The sequence below is a fragment of the Trachemys scripta genome, chromosome 5 (assembly GCF_013100865.1).
Source record: "Trachemys scripta elegans isolate TJP31775 chromosome 5, CAS_Tse_1.0, whole genome shotgun sequence".
Classification (NCBI taxonomy): domain Eukaryota; kingdom Metazoa; phylum Chordata; order Testudines; family Emydidae; genus Trachemys; species Trachemys scripta.
This window is the reverse complement of record NC_048302.1, coordinates 17,196,588-17,220,045: the sequence shown is the minus strand read 5'-3', so window position 1 is coordinate 17,220,045 and position 23,458 is coordinate 17,196,588. Positions and strand designations below refer to the sequence as shown.

General features: G+C 40.6%; 1 long non-coding RNA gene across 1 annotated transcript in view; it reads left to right on the top strand.

The window, feature by feature from the left end:
• Positions 1-23,201, top strand: part of LOC117878084 — a 513,223-nt gene extending 490,022 nt beyond the window's left edge. The window contains exons 5-7 of the long non-coding RNA XR_004645879.1: positions 17,540-17,677; positions 21,492-21,619; positions 22,463-23,201. This is a non-coding gene — a long non-coding RNA (uncharacterized LOC117878084). The remainder of the gene's footprint in view (positions 1-17,539; positions 17,678-21,491; positions 21,620-22,462) is intronic.
• The last annotated feature ends 257 nt before the right edge of the window (positions 23,202-23,458 follow it).

Below are 23,458 nucleotides of genomic sequence, written 5' to 3'. Positions count from 1 at the left end.
GTCTAATATTCTTACATTTTTGTGCTAAATCTTGGCAAATTATGCCTGAACGTAGAAGTGAAATTAAAGTAACAGATTTTCCAAATCAGCCTGTATTCATGTTAATTGGTTGCACTGCATAACAATGATTGCTATTTAGGCTTGTCAGAAAATAATGAACTGGTGCTTTAACATCTTTTATTAAAAACAAAAATATACATTCAGTACCTGTGAGTGGAAAGTAAAACTCAAGTGCAAAGGAGAGACTCGTACCGTTTTAACACTTTTGTCCGAATTTAGAAAAAAAAAAGGGGGGGGGAGCCATAGAAACAGAGCTAAATATCAGATGTGCTGAAGAAGTGGTGTTTAAATCCATATTAGGATAGAATTTGGGACCACTTTTGAATCCAGACAAGGATTGGATTGGAATTCAGATTCAAAACCGGGTTACCAAAATCTCGTAAGAAAAGCTATTTTCAGGAAATTTTAACCACATCCAAACTAGAACTAGACAGATCATTCCTTCCACATGTGGATCTGACTTGGAACCAAAACCAGTCTGAATCTCAAGTGCTTGAAGGGGTTTGGATTTGCAGTTCCACTTGGAGGCCGTGTCTTGACAATACAATCAGAAAAATACAGTATAATCTCAGAATTATGAGCACCAGAGTTGCAAACTGGCTGGTTAACCACCTACCTCATTTGGAACTGGAAGTATGCAATCAGGCAGCAAAGTTGTTATTTGCTTAAAAAAACCACATGCACACACTTCTAAAAAAATAAAGGGAAAGTTTAAAACAATTGACAGGGTAAGCAAACTGTTCCTATGCTTGTTTCATTTAAATTAAGATGGTTAAAAGCAGCATTTTTCTTCTGCATAGTAAAGTTTCAAAGCTGTATCAAACCAATGTTCAGTTGTAAACTTTTGAAAAAGAACCACCATAGCATTTTGTTCAGAGTTACGAACAATTTCCATTTCCAAGGTTTTTGTAACTTGGGTTCTACTGTAGAAATTATTAAACAAATAGAACATTGCATTCTGATGAACAAGTGCAAAGAAGTCAGTTCTGCAGACTACATTGTCTCTGCTGCACTAGGCTCGCCCTGAAAAATGGATCCAAGCTCTAGAAGTTTTAGAATTGGCCTAGTCTCCTACATGTAGATGAAAAACTGAGATCCTGGGTCCCTCTGACAAGTTAGAGGTATCTTCAACTGAGCAATAAATAGGATATTCAAGGGCATCTAAATAATGGGAAGATCCAGAGGTGCTGAGATGTTCCAGTTCATCACCCCATATATAGGGCACTTACCTGCAATGTGAGTGTAGACAAGTAACCTTACCTGTTTGCCTGAAGCTGGGAATGAGTGACAAGGGATGAATCACTTGATTACCGTTCTGTTCATTCCCTCTGGGGCACCTGGCACTGGTCACTGTCAGAAGACAGGATACTGGGCTAGATGGACCTTTGGTCTGACACAGTAGCACCATTATTATATATCTTTCAGTATCCCAGGGATTCCTCACCTATGAAATAGGGATTATGATCCTTATCTTCCTTGACAAGGTGCTTTCAAATCTATGAATGAGAAGTGAAGTACTGTAGTCTTCTCAGATATTTGAATCGGTAGATATAGATTAACTAAGAAGCATACTGAAATGTCCATCTTAAAAACTAAATTCAACATTTATCTACAGTTACAACATTTACCCAGCAACCTGGTTGTAAGATGCAATGCCCACTATATAAAAGGACACAGAGCCAAAGGAGTACTAAGGATATCCACCTTAATTGACAAAGCTCTTATTTTAAACACTCTTAAACGGATACATGAATGAGCCTTTTGCTCAATATGTCAGGTCCCAGTGCTGTTTATCCCAGTGCCCCAACGCACTGACAGACTGTGTATCAATTCAGATGTTTGAAACCAGTGGGGCAGGGTTTTTTTATGCCAGCATAAAGATGATTGATAAGAAGTGAAAGGGAACTGGGCATTTCTCTGTAAAGTATTTATTTCCCTAACAGGAAAACTGGAGAGGAATAAATTGCTTCATGTTAGTTCCCAGAGTTGAAGTAGAGTGATATGGTGCCAATTCATTTTTAGTACACTGTTCCTTTATTATTTGGATAACAAATTGACTTAACTCAATTACCCTTAATGAGTTGCAGTGCATCTAAGTCATACTAACATGAAAGAAAAAAAGAAATCGAATGGCACTCTAGTTATGAGAAATGAGAGAGGATTGAATTATTCCTCCCACCCAGCTGCCTACTAGCACATTATCTTCTCCCCACCCCAATTACCATTCTTGTCCAGGGCAGCTGTAATGGAGAGGTTTAAGCTGTAGACTGGCAGTTAGGGGAGCTGGGTTCGGTCACAGGCTGCCACTGACTGCAGGATCAGGAACAAATTGCTCCATTAGTCTGTTCCTCTGTTTCTCCATCTGTAAAATGGAGATAGTGCTTATCCACCTTTGTAAAGTACTTTGGGGTCTATAGATGACAAAGCATTATATTCTTGTAACACATTGTTTTAAGTAATCCATGTTTACACAGTAACAGTTGTCATGCCCTCTCCTCTGCCAGGGAAAGACTTGCAGGCTGGAAACTTGGATATGAGGGGTACTGATCAATGGATTCCCCCTTGAATGAGGGCTTCCAGAATAAGTTCTATCCCATTTCTGCTTTTAATATTAATACTTTGTATTGTGCATAGCTCCTTTCTTGGGAGAATTGTAAGAATCAGTTTGTTTATAACATACCTCACACCATCTCTGTATGGTGTATAAGTTATTGTAACCATTTTACAGACTACTAAACTGTGATACAGAGTCGAGTTGGGAACAACTCAGCAGCACTGAATGGCTCTCACCTGTTCTAACAGCCAAGTTATGCTACCTGTGTCATCTTTAAGAGTTAAGGTCTTCAGTTGCCCTTTTCTACTTTTCTGCTGCTAGGGTAAAGGATTTCTCTAGCCTGTCCAGGCCCTGCGGTTCTATCAAGCTTACACTTAACTACACTTCATTTTTTCTTAATGATTTCTACAACTCTGCTATAATATTTTTTAAAATAGACGATACACCACACAGCTGAATCATGAATTGCATCGTAATAGGTCTTAAACTGTTTGTAAAAGGAACAGAGCCATTAATTTATTCCTGTATTAAATGACTGTTCAGCTTTTTTAAAAAAAACTTAATTAGAATGATATTAAAATAGCTTAAGCGTTCAGCTCACCACACCATGATAGATAAAAGGACGTTTGTGTTGTGCCTTATCTTGACTTGGCTTTTCTGTGCCACTCCTGCAAAAGCAGAAGGCCCGAAAAGCTGTGGACAAAGGTAAATAATGTGTTGTAATATTTAGCAAATGATCACTAAAATCAAATACAAGTAAGGAGAAAATACAGTCTGACTAGGAAGTTATTTAATATTTACACCCAGGGGAACTATAGTAGGGGGGCAGGGAGGGGAGAGAATATTCCTAGCTTGTCAAAAAACCCACACTCCTAGTACTGCCACCAATATCTGTTTTAACATTCCATTCGTTGTTCCCTTTAATACTGCTAGTGGCACAACGTCCTGTCATATCATTTCAGAGCTAAGGTGACAGTTCCCATCAGGGCACTAGGGCTTCCTGAAGTATCTCCTACCCTTGTCTTCAGCTATGGGAAGCTGAGATAGATGAAAATCACTTTGATTCAATGGACCTGCCAACATCAGAAAGCTGGCAGTACCCAGAAATGTCAGGTTCCACCATTTTCTGCACACTCCCAGTGTGCTAGGATATAAATTCTTCTGATTTGGGGTCCCTTGCTTGGAGCCTGCAATACAATTCATTTCATGGTTCAAGCATGTAGAATGCCTGTCCCCTGCCAACAGAGTTGTGTGTCATTCTCGTAGTTTCATTAGAAGTCAATGAAATTACTCACATGAGTAAGTGCTGCTCAGCACGCTGCAGAATCTGGTCCTTACTGTAGAAAGATCCTTGGAGTTTGTACATGCTGAGCAGCATGTACATTTGAGAGAAGCTAGTTTTAATCAAATCTCTGCTAATGTATGGCCCCTCACTGATTCACTCCTATCCTCCCAACATCCATCCATGTACTGTCTTTCTGGTGTCAATCGCCATGGTATCTAGGTGCTGCTAACCTGTCACCCACCTTCCTTTCTGCCTTATTTCTCTGCTGCTTTTCTTTCCCCAAACAGTGAAAATATGCCTGTGTTCTTTCAAATGATTTCAAGAGTCAATGACCATCCCCTTTACTTTGCTCCTCAGAGGCTGCCTACCCTACTTAGAGTAAAGTAAGTGCTGGGAAGGACAGATCAGTTTTTATGCCCCACATCTTGATCACAAGGCACCTCAAAGACCAGTTTTTAAATACTCTCCAATCATAAAGGAGCACTTCTAAAAGCAGTGAGTACCTAGGAAAGACCAAATCTGCACTTTGGCCTGTCCCAGCAATGAAAACATTATCCCACAGTTCACAGACCAGAGAGACACAATGGAGCCTATTGTCTTTTCAGTACACACCCATCACTTACTCACATTAATGAAATTTGCATGCACAGAAAGTAGAATGTGCCCTACTGTGTTCATTTTAGAGGTGGAGAAATCTCATTAGAATCAGATTTTTCTCCCAGCTCTATGCAAACTATTTTCTCTTTTCAAAGCCAGTGTAAAGTAAAGTGCACACATACTGGATTTGAATGTGTGTGTTTTTAGGTTTAAGTGGAAAGAGGCCATTGTTGTAGTTCAGTTGTCTCTTTAATTGGTTTAATGCCATAATAGGTCTCTTCCTTTTCATAATTCAAATTCATCCTTGTACTTTTCAGAACATATGTATTCTTAGTGGATTTCTTCCTGTGTCAGAAGTGTAAGATCTCCACTCATACTCAATATACATTTTAGTCTGAAACAATAAAAACGCCATACTCTTCCGGTCCTTCGCTAATTAGGCTTCTATGTATGACTAATTACAGCTAGGGTTACAGCTTTCACCACTGCCTAGCTCTGAAAAGGTTCCACTTTGTATCCCTTTGTCTCTTGAAATGGGGCAAAAAGAATGACAACAGTTTGTGATTTATATGATAAAGCATCTGTCTTTCACCTCTGGGACTCAGAATCAGCTTCATCCTCTTAAGTGCACTGACTAACAAGTGAGAGGACACTCAGATGAACATAAATCTAAACAATTACTTGGAATAACTTGAACTCACTAAAAAGAGGAGACTGAATGCGCTGCGTATGGAGGACGAGTTCTGGAGAACACCAATACATTTGCCAAAGAGAAAAGACAATGACCGGAATACAAAAGATGTAAATTAGACTGGAGTGTTTTCTGGGGAACACAGATAGTTGAACAATGGGGCTCAGTGTACAATAGTACACCAACAGAACTGGACAGCTACCATACTTCGGTCTGCCCTGTTTGTGATGAACATGAGAGGCCTGCACAACACAGGTTTATTGTTCACTTTAAAAAACATTTCAGAGAAGAGAGTCTGGGACTGGGAGACCCAGAACAGGCAGCATCTAAGACTGCATGGTTCTTTTGGCAGTGGCCATTGGTCTCCACGTGATTTGATTTTGAGAATTTTTCAAAGCCCTAACATAGGTTTTATGTGTGGAATATCCTCAGATATCACTGTTGAAACTATACCTAATCTAAGTTTGACAATACTTTTTGGTTTATTAAAATTCCAATGCTTTTTATTACCTGTGTCAAGGTCAAATAGATAGTCATCTATGTAAATACCTCCAGAACTACAGGGTCAAATCCTGCCCTCAGTTGTAGCTTTGCAACTACAACTTTTGATGAAATATCATGAGTGTAGCAGAGTAGAATTTGGCCCAATGCTTCTTTAAAAGTACCTCATTGTGCTTACTAAGATGCCCCACATGTCTTCTAGAATGAATGTCTTAGGAGCCATTTCACAAATGAGTTTTTGTTGTTGTACTGAGCTGCTGGCATGCACTAAGGCCCTGTGGCAAAGGTCATTGAATCAGTGGCATCTGTCCACTGACTGTGGTGGACTTGGGATCGGGTTGTGTCTGCTGATGTTGGCAGTGCACTTGTTTGTGGAGTGCATCTTATTTCCCCAAGCATGTGTGTTTCTTTTAATTTTTCAGCAGCTTTTATAAGCTAGTATAATTAGACCAGTAGCAACTGAAGAAAGGATAGTTCCTTAAACACCAATTCAGCCCGGCCACAAAGCCAGCCAACTGGAAAATTCCATTCAGCCAGCACCTTGAAAACAATACTGTGGTTTTTTTTTTTTAAGTTGAACGTTCCTGCCCTTTCATTTCTCCTCTGACATTACCCAAATTCAGCTGACTGAATGCTAATTTACCTTACACCTTTCTCCTCAGCATACAGTTCATACTCTTGAACTGGCAGACCTGAACAGTACTACCTGAGGTGCTGTAGCCTGTCAATATAGGACTATAAATAGCATGATGTGGAGGATGCCCTGGGCAGCATCTGCTGAGCAAAGACATTGGGGGAGGAAAGGGGAGGCAAAGAAAAAGAAGGAAGGTTCCTTTAAGTGATACAAGTTCTCAAAGCTAACAGCTGAACTTCTTTAAATTGTAGAATGAGTCCTTTGAAGTCAACATAACCAAACCATGCAGTGGACACACTATGTCATCCTGGTAATATCTTCTGCCTACATTTAAATCTATCCATTCTAAATACAGAAACAAAGAAAAAGCAAGTTGTGTATAGAGAAGTGTGTGAAATCATTCCCCCCCCCACACACACACCACCTCACTTTGAACAGAAATTTAGAACAGTAATTATAATTTGTACATTTGAAAAAAGTCTCACTTTTAAGAGCCTAAGTAAATTAGACACTCAGATGGCATTGAATTTCAATGAGATTTATGCATTAAGCTACACCTATTTGGTGCTGTCGGTTTCCTTCACAAAATAGAAAAAAGCCTAATCCAACACAACAGATATGAACATCCCCATACTTTGGGATCTGAAATTCACAGCTGGTTCAGGTCTCTGTTGGATTGAAAACAAAACCACAGAGCCAAACACCTCCAACCTTTTGGTAAACAGATTAAATTTGGTTTTGAAATTAATATCTTAGGCCCATCAATACAGTAAATGAGGTCTTACAATAGCCAGATTTGCTATAAGTGAGTTCCACTGTAATTAGGGCTATAGACCTTGTAACGAATTACCTTGAGAAAGTATTTGGGGATACCCAGCTTTTGGTTCTGTCAGTAAAGAGCCTGCCCAAAGTTTAGCTTCCCTTTCCCTCTCCTTACCTGACCCATATTTGAAGGGATGCCAACTTTTCAAAAAAAAAAAAAAAAAAAATCCACCACACCCCCTTTAGGGAGGAGGGAGAAAAACAAACGAAAAAGCATAAGGCAAGCAATCTGGTGCAATTAATACAAGAACCGTCAGGAGTGTAGAGAGTAATAATGGGAATAGACAATGCTGTTCAAGGGCTGAACTTCAACTATAAGCAAGGAAATGACATTTACACTGAGTAAAATTCCCATTTCAATGACAATCTTCTGTTATGAAAGATTAGTTTTTTAGTTTACTGGTAGTAAAATTAAAATCCTGTTCATTTCCTTGAAGTTTGCTTATAACTTTATACTATGGTGGCTAAAGCAGCAGGGAAAATAGCGAGCTCATAACAACCACCAGCTGCTTTTGGTTATTAATATGTACAGCTATATTAGATTGGTTTATTACTACATCAGAAGATTTATAGCACCATGAGACCAGATGAGATTGCTAATGGGATAAGGTTGCTGGAAAAAAATCTGGTCAGGGCAATAGTGACCACATGTTGTTGCCATCTGATCAGTGGCCTGTGTGAAACAAGTTTGGGGAGAAGCCTAACTCCAGTGTCCAGTTCCATATCACCAAAACCAGTCACAAATTGCCATTCTTTGGCACCTTTATGTAGCAGTTTCTGCTGAAAGCCCAAAATGATGGGTGTGTTGTAAGTGAAGCTAGATTAGATAAATAGGGCATGGAGGCCGAACTACACTCAGTTCATCTCACCATTGGCAGGGCAGTGTCATGAAGTTTACACTGTCGCTACGCAAGCTTTACTGGTTCTGTAGAGGAGAGAACTTCCAACTTCCAGAACTGTGCTGGAGTGACAGTTCTGGAGGCTGAATTTGAACAAACATTCTACAATTCCTTGTCCTTATGAAGTTTAAGTCAGGATTGCCAAAAATTGTAGCAGAGGACCATGCTGGAAACTTGTCAAAAGGCTGTGTGTATACAAAAAATATGCAGGCCAACCTTTTCAAACCTGGGTGCTCCATCCCATATTAGGGCACATAAAAACCCTTCTGTGTAAGTGCTTGCACATGGCTGTCCAGACCTAACACTAAGTATTTGTATCTGAAAATTTTAAGTTATAAATCTTCTCAATACCCAACTACCCTTTGCCTGTGCTTGTATCTTCAGTACTAAAAGTTTAGTAATGGCTTGTTTAGTTCATGAGCAATAAAAATCCGCACATCAGTTTAGCCCAAACCTGAATGAAAGTAGGCTGTATTTTTGAGATAATTTGGGTTCCCTGGCCTGAAATTCACACAGTGATATAAAAGATGAATACTTAGCAACAACACAAATATAAGCCCCTCTTCTCCATCTGTTGGTCATCTCATTGTCAGAAATAATCACCATGAGCGTTGTGATGTGATCAGACCTCCAAAAAATTGGTTCTGGGGTCAGTACATGCTGTAGGTGTTTGTCTTAGTACTCCTACCTCTGCTTATTGAAATGACAGCATCGCGGTGTGCTGAAATTACCTTGTCATTCTGGGTACATGCCACAGTCATAACAATCAATGCGCTTGTTGCGAAAGATCCTCTGCGTCTGCATAGCACCTGGACTCAAAACAATAAAAAAAAAAAAAGCAAGTTTGCAGCTATTCTGTCCTGTCTCAGCCACCAGGAACTCATTTCTCGGCCTTTAATCTTTCCAACTACTGTCTAAATTCAACTATGCAACAGCAATAGTCTTTATTTCATAGTTGAGTTTGAAGACCTTAATTGTCATGTTAACTATTTCAAGTTTGCTGCATGAGTTGGGGGGGAGGGGGTATTAATGGCACAGTAAGCAGCTGCAAAACAGTCTGTACTTACAAAGTCATTCTTCAAACTGGATGTTACTGCCTGACATTGAGTCCTATTGTGTCTTGAGGGGCGCTTGGAAAAAAAATCTGCTGGTGGTCTGGGGAGATATTCAAGACACCAAGACACATTTTTCTCTGATATCTCCTCCTCTGATAACATTTGAAGGTTATTTGTACCTTGCAGCTCAGTTTGTAATAAATCACTCTATAGCTATGATAGCCATTTAGTGCAATAGTGGACTCTTATTGCTCTTCAAGTTCAAATCACCCTCCCCCAACCCTTTTTTGGGGAGAGGGAAGGGGTCTGCTGAAACTTAACCACTTCAGTCCTGAACTGTAATGGTCAAGATCTGTAGAATTAACCAGACAGAACTGAAGGGCTTTTAAACTTTTTCAAGGACTTAGCTGTATACATACTTAAAATAGAAATAACCATGCTGCATGCTTAGTCATTGCCAATTCTAATCAATGAGGGGAGTATATTAAAATACAAAAATCTGACATTCTGAAAATCAAGACGACAAATTTTACTTCTTTTTAGAGGAGTCCACTAACAAAGAAACAAACAAGCATTTCTGTGAAAATATGATACGTTAGCACAATGCTGGAAGGACATGTAGTCAGTGGAGGCTGGTGTTGTGGAAGCATGTGATAGTTGCTCCCACTAACCTAATCCCTAATTTCTTTACTTCTGGTAATTCTGGACTTGTTAGGAATGACTTAATTTGAGTAAAGCTGCATAACAGATTCTTGTTAAAAAAAGAGTCATGCAAGTGTCTTCATTTTCTCTTTTTTAAAAGCTAGGATCTGGCAATGAACTTGTGTTTAAATAGCCAATAGTGAAAGAAAATGAAATTCATACCCCCACATTCAGTGGCAAACATATTTGTAAAGTAAGTGTTATTGGTCTACAGACAGGCCAGATCCTCAGCTGGTGTAAATCAATGTACCTCCATGGCTTTCATGGTGCTATGCCAAGTTACACCAGATGAGGATTTGGCTCTATATAGTAAGTAGCCAGAGCAATGAAACAGTAAACAACTGAAGACTCTTGTTTGTTATGAAGATCTTGATTATTTCAAATCAAAAATGTTAACTACACTACATTGATAAAAAAGGATTGTTAGTCAAGCAACTTATAGTTTTCCTTCCCAGTAAGGAATTTATTCAGTGGAACATCACAAGATAAAATTTAAAGAAAAAAGTCAATTTAATACCATCTTAGTGCATTTTGGGGGACATTAATGGTTAGACACGGAGTCTGATACTTCATTCCCTTGCAAGTCTTTGGGCTACAAGATCAGACGGCAGTCTGAGATCTCAATAGCCTGCAAATACTTAGGCATGTGCTCACCTTTAAGTGCATGAGCAGTCCTGCTGAATTTCTCATTTAATTTGTACTAAGATAGTGGCAATTACTCAACTGCCTAAAATTCAATATTAATCATTACATTTTTTTAAGTTAGTACTGATGCTTTCCCCAATGGCAGAGTTGCAAGTGAAATTACACTGGTCATGTGTCATAAGAATAAATACAATAGGATGGAACCTTGGTTGCTGTAAATCAAGTAACACATCTGTGATGATTTACACCAGTGGAAAATCTAACCAATATATTACTTCTTGTGCTTTTTAAATAATCCTATTCAAGGTCCCTTCCAGTTCTAGGAGATAGATAGCTTGTCTTCATTTACTGTAGATGTCCTATATCTCCACTGTTCTCCTGTGGACCTTCTATGTTACCTTCCCACTTCTCAGCTGTTAGCACGCTTGGTCATGTCCTTTAATTTCCCACAACCATTTTTTAAAAGAAATTCTCTAGTCTTTCAGCTCTCCAGTCACATCTCTACTTTTGGCATCACTTATTTTCATTAAAAGTCTTGGTGAAATCTACCCTTGAATTCACTCTCACCTCTTGCCACACCTTTTCTCTGGACTCACATGGCAATTCTTCATTCCTCCTCTTATGTATCACCTCTGACTCCTGGGGGAGGGGAGAAGAAAGTCTTACACTATCCACTGTCATGTGTATTTAAGGGACCATATCCCTGGCAGGGTGCAAAATTAACTTTGGAGGGTCAATTAAATGCACTAGTGAAGCAGAAGTGTCTCTTGACTGCAGAATCCACATAGGCAGAATCCTTTGAGATGCCGAGCATCCTTATCTCCCACTGAAGTCAATGGGAGCTGAAGGCTCTCAGCACTTCCCAGGGTCATGCCATTATTGTGAGTATAAGCCAAGATCATGGATTTTACAGAGGCAAAGGAATATTCAATCAGCCAAAATATATGAAAGCATTGAGAATGTTCATCTTACCTCCTGGGGAGGTTGAGTTTGTCTTATTGGAATTGGCAGGGATGTCACCGTAGAGAGAGTTTTGGCAGACGATTGGCTGATAGGATAATACTGGATAAGGTTGTGGCAAAACAACTCTCATTTCTTTGACCCAGTCCACCTAGTTCTAGTCTTGGCTGCGGTACTGCAGCCTCTTCAACCAGGGTTAATCAAATCAACCTGCTCCCATATACCAGGACAATGGGCATGCTATAAATGCATCAGGAGATGAACATATAGTTCTGCACAGTCTTTTGTTAAATCAGAGAAGTATGGCTTTACTTCAGTCTAGTCATTATGCAGATCACTGAAATCAGGCCTCAAAAATGCTATATCATTTGTCTGAAGCTGTTAATAAATATGGATATGCATATTCATGTCTTAAAGGTATTAACACATGCACAGTACCTGATTTTTCAATCTTTCAACACTTTGGTTGCAATTAAAAACATTCACACATAAAAAGCCCCATTGAATATTAAGAGTTTGTTACTTGCGGAGATTATTAAAATGAAAATCTGCTTATTAGAACAAGAAAAGCCCAAACTGATAAAGCATTTGGGATGGAAAAAGGGATGTTTAATGGGTTTCAGTTTGTCTGAATCTTTCTCATGTCCTTCTACTTTACCAGGCTAGGAATACATAAGGCAACGTGGAACCAATTGTAAAATAAAGCTAGGTTTTTTAATTCTGAAAACTGGAGTTTGGAGTAGCAAATTTGACAACACTTTCAATAAAGCATTCTTGTGTACAGTGAAACCCAATTACTTTCTACTCCACTATATCCACTTTTAGTGCAAGTCCCAAACTATTTAATGCACTGTTCTGAATGATTGCCAAATACATGTTCATTCATTCACATCTCTCCTGAAATCTTGCTTATGCTGTCTCATCTATGGAAAGTGAGAGGGAGGATAGATAAACAGATAATCCCTATCATAAAAAGGAACTGAGCCATCAAAATGTGTATGCCTTGCTGAGTAACAATGTGATCTTATTCTCTCCCAGTCCTGTGTCTCCCTTCCCCTCCCCTCCACCTTTGGGAGGCTTTTTATGACCTTCTCTTGTTGTGTCCTGTTAAATGTAGATGCATTCTTCAGCACAGGGCCCATGGCTAAAGTTTGAAATTTGGATGCCTAAAGTTAGGCTCAAATCCTTGAAGTCAATGGGAGCTGCTTATGCCCAGCACCTCTGAATATCAGGCCACTTTTATTACGGTTTCAAAATATGGATTTAGGACTCTGACCTACTTTTGGATATGGCCTCATTTTGTGAAGTCCCCAGTGCATGGCTGAGCATTTGAATACGTTTCATCATAAATCTATACACTCCTGATTGTCCCCTTCTGTGAGAAAACAAAGGAGATGAAATCCCATAAAGGTGCTAATTGCTGAGACACTTCCCCATAGTTCCAGAGCAGGGGAGCTTACCCTGCTTTGTGACAGAACAGGCTGCTGGGCCCATCCACAGAGGCGTAGAAGGCAATCAGGGGCTATAGCCTGTATCTGCCTAATTCCTCTGGCCCACTGTAGTGCTAATCCCACTCCTTGGCAGCCTGGCTCCAGTAGGGCCACACTGCTAGGAACACTACTGGCCATTACTGCCCTAGTGAACCCTCTGCAAGTGGGATCCCAACGGATAAGGAGGGTCATGGACTAGTAACACAAACTCAGGCTATATTACTTATCTGCCCTGAGCTCCAACCTGCATTCCCCTAGTCTGCTCCTTTGTCTTGCACAGATTCACAAGCCATGGAGCACTGATTGTTGGGTGTGGGTGACAGTAGACTAGACAGATCATACTCATTAAAGCAGGATTGAGCTCCTCTGTCTTGTTCTGAGCACTGTTTGCCTTGCACTTATACACAGTGCTCTGCCCCTATGCAGTGCATGATGCAATCCCTGAGAGTGTCTGGTTTAGCTGAAGTGAGAGACCGTCATACTGCAGCTATTTGAGCAGAGCTGTGGATGGTAGCGACGTTACACTTTGATTTATTAAAACAATTATTTTTCTTCTTCTCCATAGAGAGACATCCAGGGAGAGGAGTAAAGTTTTCTACAGACCATTGTAACGTGTATGAAAGACATTACCAGGATGACTCAGGGACACTGGAAAGTCTGAGTCTTTTGCTGAAGCATTATTGGCCACTTTCCTAGAAAGATTTTTATTAATGTTCCTAAACCTCACAGGCCCATATGAGCACTATACATGTTGATAACAAAATCATTCAAATATTGTAAGCCTGTGCTCTGAGAAGGAAAAACTTGGGCCTATCCTGAGGCAAGATTATACTGTAAGTGTACTAAACAGTAGAAGGAAGGAAAATTTCCTTCCATTATAACTTGCTTGTGGTCAATAGTAGTGTCTTTTTACTTAGTTCTCATGATCACTAAGTGTACAAAACCTGATTCCCACACGCAGCCACCAATGAGAATGGCAAGACATTTGTATTCTTCTAAGATACAGAGCCCATAAGTGGGGTAGTACTCTACTGATTCCAGCAGAGCTGTTTTCTTCTACTAACACTGAATTTGACGCACAGTCTGCAATAGCTGCTTAAATAAGGGCCACCAGAAACTAATTAACAGTGACTTCTTTTTAAAGAGCATGTTGCTGGTTATCAGGACAGTCTTCTGAAGTCCTGCTGGATAGGTAGAATGGCTGATGCTTAATAGGAAAACTTGGTAGCTAAGCAGGCTTACTAAAAGCCTCCATATTTTACATATTGACATAGAATATGTTTCTAAGCTCACTGAAGTTAATGGGAGTTTTTCCATTGATTTCAATGGGCTTTGTATCAGGGCCATATAGCAGTTATTTGCTTCTATGGTTCTGTTTCAGGTGATGCTAGATTGAGGCTTGAAGAAAACTCATACGTGCTGATTTGGTCCACTAGTACTTCTCCTTGACAGCTGTGGCTTTGAGATCGTGGTCTAATTCTGCTCCTGTATCACCAAGTCCTGCTAGCTGACTCTTCAGTGACTTGCTGTGACCAATCTTGACAGATTTTACAGGGAAAATGTAAAATGATCTGCTGGATAGTTATGTTACTGTAGTGTCTAGAGCTAGTCAAACTTTTTGACAACTCTTTTCTGTAGAAAAATGCCATTTTGTCAAAACCAAATGTTGCAGAGAAAGTTTTATATATAAAGATCCAGGATGGGGGAGAGATCCCGGAATAGCTGAAGCCCAGTGATGAGGGCACTTACCAGGGATGTGGGAGACCCTGGTTGAAGCCCCTGGTTTTCAGAAGCAGGGACTTCAAACTGGTTCCCCCACATGCCTGCTGAGTGTTCTAACCATCAGTCTATTGGCTAATTTTGGGTGGGTCACTCTCCCTTGTTTTGTTCATGAGACTTCAAAACAAAAATGTTTTGAATATGAATGAATTTGGTTTTGATGTATCAACATTTTTCATGAAATGGAATTGTGTTCCAGCCAGTCCTAGTAGCATCCCTTGCCAGTGGGCTACATAGTATTCTCCAGGTCAGTGCTTCTCAACCAGGGGTACACATACTCCTGGGGGGGGAACACAGGTCTTCCAGAGGGTGTAGTTTTACAACAGTCTACATAAAAAGCACTAGCAAAGTCAGTACAAACTACGATTTCATACAATGACTTGTTTTATACTGCTCTATATACACTACATGCTAAAATACACATACAGTATTTATAGGCCAATCAATTTTATAATTATATGGTAAAAATGAGAAAGCAAGTGATTTTTCAGTAGTAGTGTGCTGTGACACTTTTGTATTTTTATGTCTGATTTTATAAGTAAGTAGTTTAAGTGAGGTGAAACTTGGGGTATGCAAGACAAATCAGAATCCTGAAAGGGTTACAGTAGTCTGAAAAGGTTGAGAACCACTGCTCTAGAGATTGCTACAATCCACATTTGTGCTATGTTTTCGTATCTTTATAATAAGGCCAAAACCTGAAGTTGTGATTTTAGGGATACTTGGTAAATTTGGATATTCATACTTGACAGATATCCCTCACAAGTAAATTCTTCTATGTTAAATACTATGGATCCAGTCGGTCTTGTATTTCACTCGTCGTTCAGAAGATTCACAGGTATATATGGAATAAGGTTGAGTTAAGCATTCCAACCATTCCACCTATATGCATTCCTAGAGGATCAGAATATGACTGACAGCCTCCCATTATTTTAATATATTCAGGTTAGATTTAAACTTGAGGGGGAAAAAAATAGTGAAACATGGTAGAACTGAGGCTGAACAATTATATGTCTAACTACATGGATTAAATATTCATTTTTAAAAAGATTCTTTTTGTTCTTCATCTAGTAAATTGTTCTCATTCCAGAGTTCAATTTCCAATAGCACATTGGAAGAATCATAAAAAATTTAAATACTGTCATTACACTTTGGACAGCATGTATTGACAATTTATCCCATGCATCATTTACAACACAGCCTACAATTTTAGGCAGTTAGATATAGCTGCAGTTCTTCTGAGGCAGAAAAAGATCTGTTAAGAAGAGTTAAAATGAATACAGCTATAAAGGGCACAGATCAAAAGCTAAGAAGCTCTTGACCTCAGTGTAAAAGCCTAATATTTTTGAGACTTGCTTTCCAGGACTATATCATAATATAACAGTCTGGTGCAACATTTAGACAAACTATACTGCACATGATCATAAAACATGGGCATGACATGGTATCTCTACATTCAGGTTTTTTTCTACCTCCCTCTTACTATGCGTGCACTGCCACATGCTGTAACCAGCAAATAAGTACATCTTCAGCTTTATGGGCACACACATGCATCCATTCTTGAATGCCTGATTGTTTGCTACTTCGAATAAGTTGCAGTGTTGGTTATATTTTAGCTGGGTACCCATTTTGCTTTTCTGCTGGAGCTGCAAACTTGCCTGTCCTGACTAGATGGTATCACGTCTATAATGTCGGATCATTTTATATTTAAATGATCAATAAACTCATACCCTCAGACATGAAATTTTAATGACAAAATTATAGCATTATAAAAATAGAAAGACAAAGCTTTAAAAGCTGTGTGAGAATGACCCAAAAAGCTCTGAAGTTCTCTTTTGGGTATGCTCCCGCAAATAAGAACACTTAGCTGAACACGTTGAGCTATATTGCGGCTTTTTAAGCCAGATCTGCCTTAGGTTGTTCGAGGTGCCCCATGCTGAGGCAGTTGCCAGAAACACTATGAATACAGAGGAGACAGGCAAACAGACTGCTTCCTGGGTCACACTGGAGAATACACACTGAGGTGGTATCTACAGCACAGCCATTTAAAAGGTGCAGTGCACGCTTCCTCTGGGACTAGCCTCCAGCTTCTAGTGGGTGTGGAATGAAAATGGGGTTGTGGCTACACACCTACCACTTCAAAGTCCAGTGTTTCAGGTGGTGCAGACCCTTGCACTTAGTGTTCAGGGGGTGCAAACAATAGGATTCTATCTTCCCTTTCACTCATTCATCCCTTTGCTATCCTCCCAGAATCAGTGTCATTATCAGGTCCTTCAACTGCATCCTCAAAACCCACCTAATAGCTTAAGGGGCCAATAGACACAGTTGATACTTATTCCATATATTTATAATGAGCAAAAGTTTTATAGGTGTATAAAACTACATGGATTAGATATTTTAGCTCTCACCCTTTTATATGGAATATGTAGGTCTTCCTAGGTTGTATGCTTTTCACGGCAGGGAATTGTATTGTCATAAGTATTTGCATAGCACCCAGTCCAATGGAGCTCCAATTATGATTTGGTCTTGTGGGAGCTACTGTAATATAAGCCTTAAATAATGATAATGGAAAGTCTGTGGTCTAAAGCGCCAAAGGGGAAGGAGCACTCTGCTCCCATCTATTGGTGAACTGGGGGAAGCAGAGCTACAGAAAGAACTTCATTTGCATAATCATTATACCCAGAATTCCTTCAGTGACACTTCAGGGGTCACCATAACTTTTAAAACAACTCAGAAATGGTTGGGTAGTAGAACAGAATCTGTTTAAGGGCCCTATTTGTATATTATGTACTGCAGTGGGGTCTTGTTTAATGACTATAGTGGTAATGCTAATAGTTCTTATATACAACAAATTCTGCTCTCTTGAAGAACCTGTACTTTTGAGAGTAGAGACAACATACATCAAAGTTCTGTCTGGGAGCTTGTTGCAGATGATAATACAGCTCTTTGTTGGGGTGTAACAGAGCTCTTCACTGAAGCCACAGCAGCAGAGCTGAGTGAACTCTGGTAAGTTCTTTCCTTCCCATTCAATAATGAAGTTGAAATCACTTGTGACCTAAATGCACCCCTATAGTCATACCCTACACACTACTGTATGAATCTTTGCACAAAATATGCTTTGTGAGCTATCATTTAAAAACTAATAACTTGCTAGCCAATATCATGGTGAAATGTATGTACAAAACACACAGTAAGAGTTATGAACATAAGCTGAAATGCATTTACCAGACCAGTCTGGGGGAGGGTGTGATAGGGTCTTCCATGGCCAGGCAACCTAAGGGTTAGATCACTGGTCTTTCAGTCTGCAAGGCAAGATGGGGTGGTAAGGGAACCCTGACCCTCCCTCTCTACCCCCCACCCTAAGCTCAGGGCCCCGTGTAGATCAATCCCTAAACAAGCAATCCCAAGCAGGGAGTCAAGACCCACTTCCCTGGGTTACTTCCTGCAAATATCTTCAGTTTTGCTCATGGTCCCACTAGTTCAGTTGCCCCAAGTGCTAGGGCTTAGTTGCAGCCTCCCCTTGGCAGAGGAGCCCTTACTTACCTCAAGTGCCTGTACTAGCTGGTGGGTTACTGAGCCATCCCTTCAGGCAGATAGAGAACACCTGGCCCCTTACCAGTTAGGACTCAACTGAGCCAGGCTCCCTTCTTTTCTACCCCCTCCTTGCCTGCCACTGGCTACAGGTATAGCAGGGTGGGGCTTGCTGAACCCAAAGGTTTTCTTTAACCCCCAGTGTGCTGGATGGCAGTTTCTCTACTCCCTCACAGGATGCAAAACAAAATATCAAAAATAAAGAACAAGCTGATCCCTTTAGCCAGGTGTCACCAAAGGTAATTGGTAGGGCCCTACCAAATTTATGGCCATAAAAACATGTCACGGACCATGAAATCTGGAGAGGGGCAGGGCTGGGGGCACCCCACCTGGGGGCTCCTACTATGCGATGGGCTCTAACTGTTAGTCCCAGCCCAGGCTGGGGAGGGATGGGACTTCCTCTTCCCCTGCAGGGGCCACTCCTGGAGCTGGGTCAGACCTCCTGCCAGAAACCTCCCTGGGTTGCAGGAAGCTCTGCGGCTGCTGGCTGGGATCCCAGTTCTGAAGGCAGCATAAAAGTGAAGGTGGCTGTCTGGCCCCAACTTGCGTGGAAGGCTGCAGCTCCAGCTGTCACCCCCTCCCCCGATGCAGAGAGGCTCCGGCCCCAGCTGTCTCTCCCTTCCCCCCATATGGAGAGTCTGCAGCCCCAGCTGTCACCCTTCTGTCCCCATGCAGAGAGGCTGCAGCTCCAGCTGTCACCCCCTCCCCTCCACGCAGAGAGGCTGTGGCCCCATCTGTCACCTCTTCCCCCCAAGCAGAGAGGGTGCGGCCCTAGCTGGCAGCCTCCTGACCCAGGCGGGGAAGTTGCAGCCCCAGCTGTGAGCCCTCCAGCCCAGTCGGAAGGCTGCTGGGAAAACCCAGACATATGCATCCGACAAAGTGGGTATTCACCCACAAAATCTCATGCTCCAATACGTCCAGGGCCGGCTTTAGCAGGTGCGGGGCCCCATGACGGGACGCAAATTGTCTCGCCCCGACTCCGCCCCCTCCCTGCCCCATTGGATCCCTCCCCAAATCCCTGCCCTGGCCCCGCCTCTTCCCCAAGCATGCCACATTCCTCCTCCTCACCCCTCCCTCCCAGGCTTGCGCTGATCAGCTGTATGGCGGCGCAAGCGCTGGAGGGAGGGGGGAGAAGCAGGACTCGGCTTTTTTTTTTTTTTTTCCTGCTCCGCTGGCAGCTCCGGACGTTGCGGGGCCCTCTTAGGCCTGGGGCCCCATTCTGGGGAATTGGCTGAATCGGCTTAAAGCCGGCCCTGAATATGTCTGTTAGTCTATAAGGTGCCACAGGACTCTTTGCTGCTTTTCCAGACATATGGTAACCCATCCCTGATTCCTGCCATCCTCACTTCTGTGCTGGTGGTGGTGGTGGTGGCACTGGCTTTAGAGCTGGGCTTCCGGCCAGCAGCTGCTGCTCTCTGGCTGCCCAGCTCTGAAGGCAGCACCGCCGCCAGCAGCAGCACAGAAGTAAGAGTGGCAATCCCATGACCTTCCTGCCGTCTTTATATGTCTGTGTTCTAAAACAGACGGCTGCCCTGCTATCCTGCCACTTGGGCTATGGAACTTGTGTGCTGGTAGGAGAACCCCCTTAAGGATTACAGATCTCCTTTGACCCTATACTGCTGTTCACTGGGTATCAATAAAAGGCCAGTTTGACCGGAGGTAAAGAGTTAAGCGGAAGTGCAGTCCTAGTGCTCTGATGTACTTGTGAAATTCAGAGTTTGAATATTCAGTCTCTTGATCTCATGGTTGTGCAAGGAAAAGGTCCTGCTGTAGGAGAACAGCCAGAGATGGAAATGTAACCTTCACAGCAGAGATGGAAGCTACAAGTTGCATAGACATTGTATAGTATGGAACAGGGTGGATAAAAATTGATTTAAACATAAATCAAAAATAAGAGATTTTTTTCATTTAAATTGGATTTTATTATTTAAATTAAATATATTTTTCTTTTAAAAATAAACCTGTTTAAAATTACATTTTAGAGTGTGACAACATATGTAAAATAATTACACTAAATAAAAAAATATGAAGCAGTACATGTTTGCTGCTGAAGTTTTAAAGAAAGCCAAACCACTGAATTAGTAAAGGTCACTGGCTAAGCACCTGGAACCAGAGTGTGTTGAACTGCTAATCCATCTTTTGACAGCAGTAATCTCTTCTACAGGTGCAAGGATCATACATATTCCATATCCATTTATTCAACTAATTCAGTTCAATGACTAGTTCATTCAAAGTTAAGAAATCAATAAAGCAGAAAAGCTTGATTTCCTCTTCCTATCAATGAATAAAAACTAGGTGTGAGAAGATGAAATTCTCCTAGTTCTAAAGTCTTGAAGGACATGGTAACTAGAAAGAACCATTTCAATTCACTAACTACAGTTTAATAAATCAGTTAGCTTTAAAAGCAAAATGTTTTTGGAAAAAAGAAATCCTCATGTACCCAGCGCATTTATGCAATTTTTAAAAATGCCAACTTCGCACATTTCTATTTGAATTCCAGTTTCCATCCAAATAGAGCTTAACACCTATCACAAGTGAAAAATTAATTATCATCTAGTAAATAAGAAATACATCATTCACCATCTTCTAACATAAAACTTTAAAAATTAAGAATCTAAATAAATATATGTTAAGTTAAATAAATGGCTGTAGTGTATCCTCCTGTTTAGCAAAAGAAGTACCAGATTTAGTGTAAAGGCTATATTTAGTTGCAAATCAACATGTTTTAATGTCTACCAGCCACTGAGTATCGACTTTTGGGGGTTTTTTTTAGAAAAACACAAAAAAATACAAATGAAAACAATATTAAAATTAAGGTTTCCTGCTTGCTGATTTAAATCATGATTATAATCAGTGATTTAAATAGTTTTCATTTAAATCAATCCTTCCTGATATGGAAGCACCGATGCTACTTGTCTCATTAGCAAGAATTCTGGAAACAAAACACGAAAAGTTAAATGGGGCCTCACAATCACAGTCTGGTTACTTCATTACAGCTCTAAGGTGTTGTGGTGCTGATTTGAGCCCTGAATGCCAATGTATCCTTATGAAGCAGAATTAATTATTACTGTAAACACATCTGCAGCTAAAGCCATCTTCATCTTATGAACATGATTTTTGTTCCCCTTCTACCTTCTTGAATGGGCATTATGTATGTCACATTCTTCTGATAGGCTGCTGCTACAGTTTTTGCTTGTTTGTTTGTTTGTCTGTGTTTGGTATTTTTAAGGGTGGAAGTTGAAGGACACTCTCCCTAAACAGGTGTCTGATTACATGAACAAGCAGTATAACCCAGCTGCATTAATAACCCACACTTTGCCTCAATGAAGGATTCGAACTGCGGTGAGCAGGGAAAAGGTGAGATATTTTATTTATTCATCTAAATGACACTTTTGTGACTCAGTCTGATGTAGGAATTTCCAGAGAAAGATTCTGCCATTTCTTGACCAGTTTTTGTGATAGATAAGAGATGGATTCAAAATGGAAACTGATCCAGACCCCTTTTTTTCACAAACTTTCAGAATGTTTGTATCTGAAGCTTGTGTGTATCTGAATAGGGATTTTAAACAAGAATCCTGAGTCCAGTCATTCCTGAGACTTGAAGCAACCTGAGATCAAGATCTGAACCTCGTGACTCAGGTCTATCTGTCATTTAAAAGGTGTAAATAGAAAGACAGTGGCCTGTCACTTTGAGAATTCTGAGTGCTTGGAAACTGAAAATCAGGAAACTTATTTAAGGGTCTAAATACTTAATTTAGGTGCCTAATGTTAGGCACTTAAGTCTGAAAATTTGGCAATACAGTACACATGAAGATTTAGGAGAAATTATCCTTATTCTGTGGACAAGGATTACTTCTCTGTCTCTCAGAATGTTCCATTCTATATGCATCCGAAGAAGTGGGCTGTAGCCCACGAAAGCTTATGCTCTAATAAATTTGTTAGTCTCTAAGGTGCCACAAGTACTCCTGTTCTTCTTTCTCTGTCTCTGTGGTCAGTTTACATGTTCCATAGCACACAGAATGGAATTGTGAAAATAACTGAAGGAGGAGAATGGGCTTGTTGTAATAGATATCCGATGTCAGTGTACGGATGACTGTTCTCTCTGGAAATATAGGGCATGATTTATGTGTGCGAAGTCCATCTTGATGTGCGTGGAGCATTGTTTGGCAAACATGTTAATTCTTCTATTTTCTGTTTCAGTATTTGCAGCATCCTGTTGTTTTAAGCCCCTGAGCGATGAGGAGTGGGGTGTGAGCAGCACAGCGCTTCTCCTCCAGAATCACCTGTCTGACTCCTTCCCCTTAGTCAAAACTTTTATTAGTGTGTTGATTTTACAATCTTTGCTTCTAGAGCTGTGTAAATTGGGCTTCTCTGAACCTGGAAACATCGGAATAGATTGAGGAATCATTTTTGTTTTGGATTAAGAATTCAAACCTCCGTCCATAGCTTTGAGGTGTGTGAAAGAGAGCAGAGCATGTAGGAAGGTGGTTATCCTGATGGATCTGCTTCCAAGTTATTCGGAATTAAACTAAATTAACCATTCCATCAAGTAATTACAATAGCTCTCGTGGAACCTCTCCCAGTATGTTCCTCAGGTCCATTGTCTGCTGCCTTGTAGTTACTTTTTAATCAAGGCTCCTCTGCCTCTTTCTGGACTCCACAATTTGGTCAAGAGCAAGTACCAACCAATCTGCAACCAACGGCACATAACTTGAGTGTGATACACAGAGGGCTTCTACTGAAACAAAGATGTAATCTGAGAAGGCATTTATCAGGTGGAAAGAGGAACACTTTTGTTAGCATGGATTTCCCATTCAAACTGAATAATGACCTTCTGTTACTGTAACATTTCATTAAATGCAGGAAACTGGTTTTCTAATTGCTTCTTGCTTTTCATGTTCTCTTGTGATCTTTACTGCAAAGTTTGTGTAAATGTATCGGGATCGAAATTAAAGTTAACTAATTCAAACTTTGTGGTTTTTTCCCCTCCTAAACAGGGGGAGAGATCATAAATATTGATCTCTACTTGCTTAGGTCAGAGTGTACTGACACTACTGTAAGCTGACCATCTACTCAGAAGGAGCACCACCACCTCCTTTTGCCTGTTGACATAATTACTATTTGCTCTCAGAATATGGAGTTCTCCATCTAATCTCTAGTTTCAGATGTAGACCCCACCCCATGTGACCTAATCTG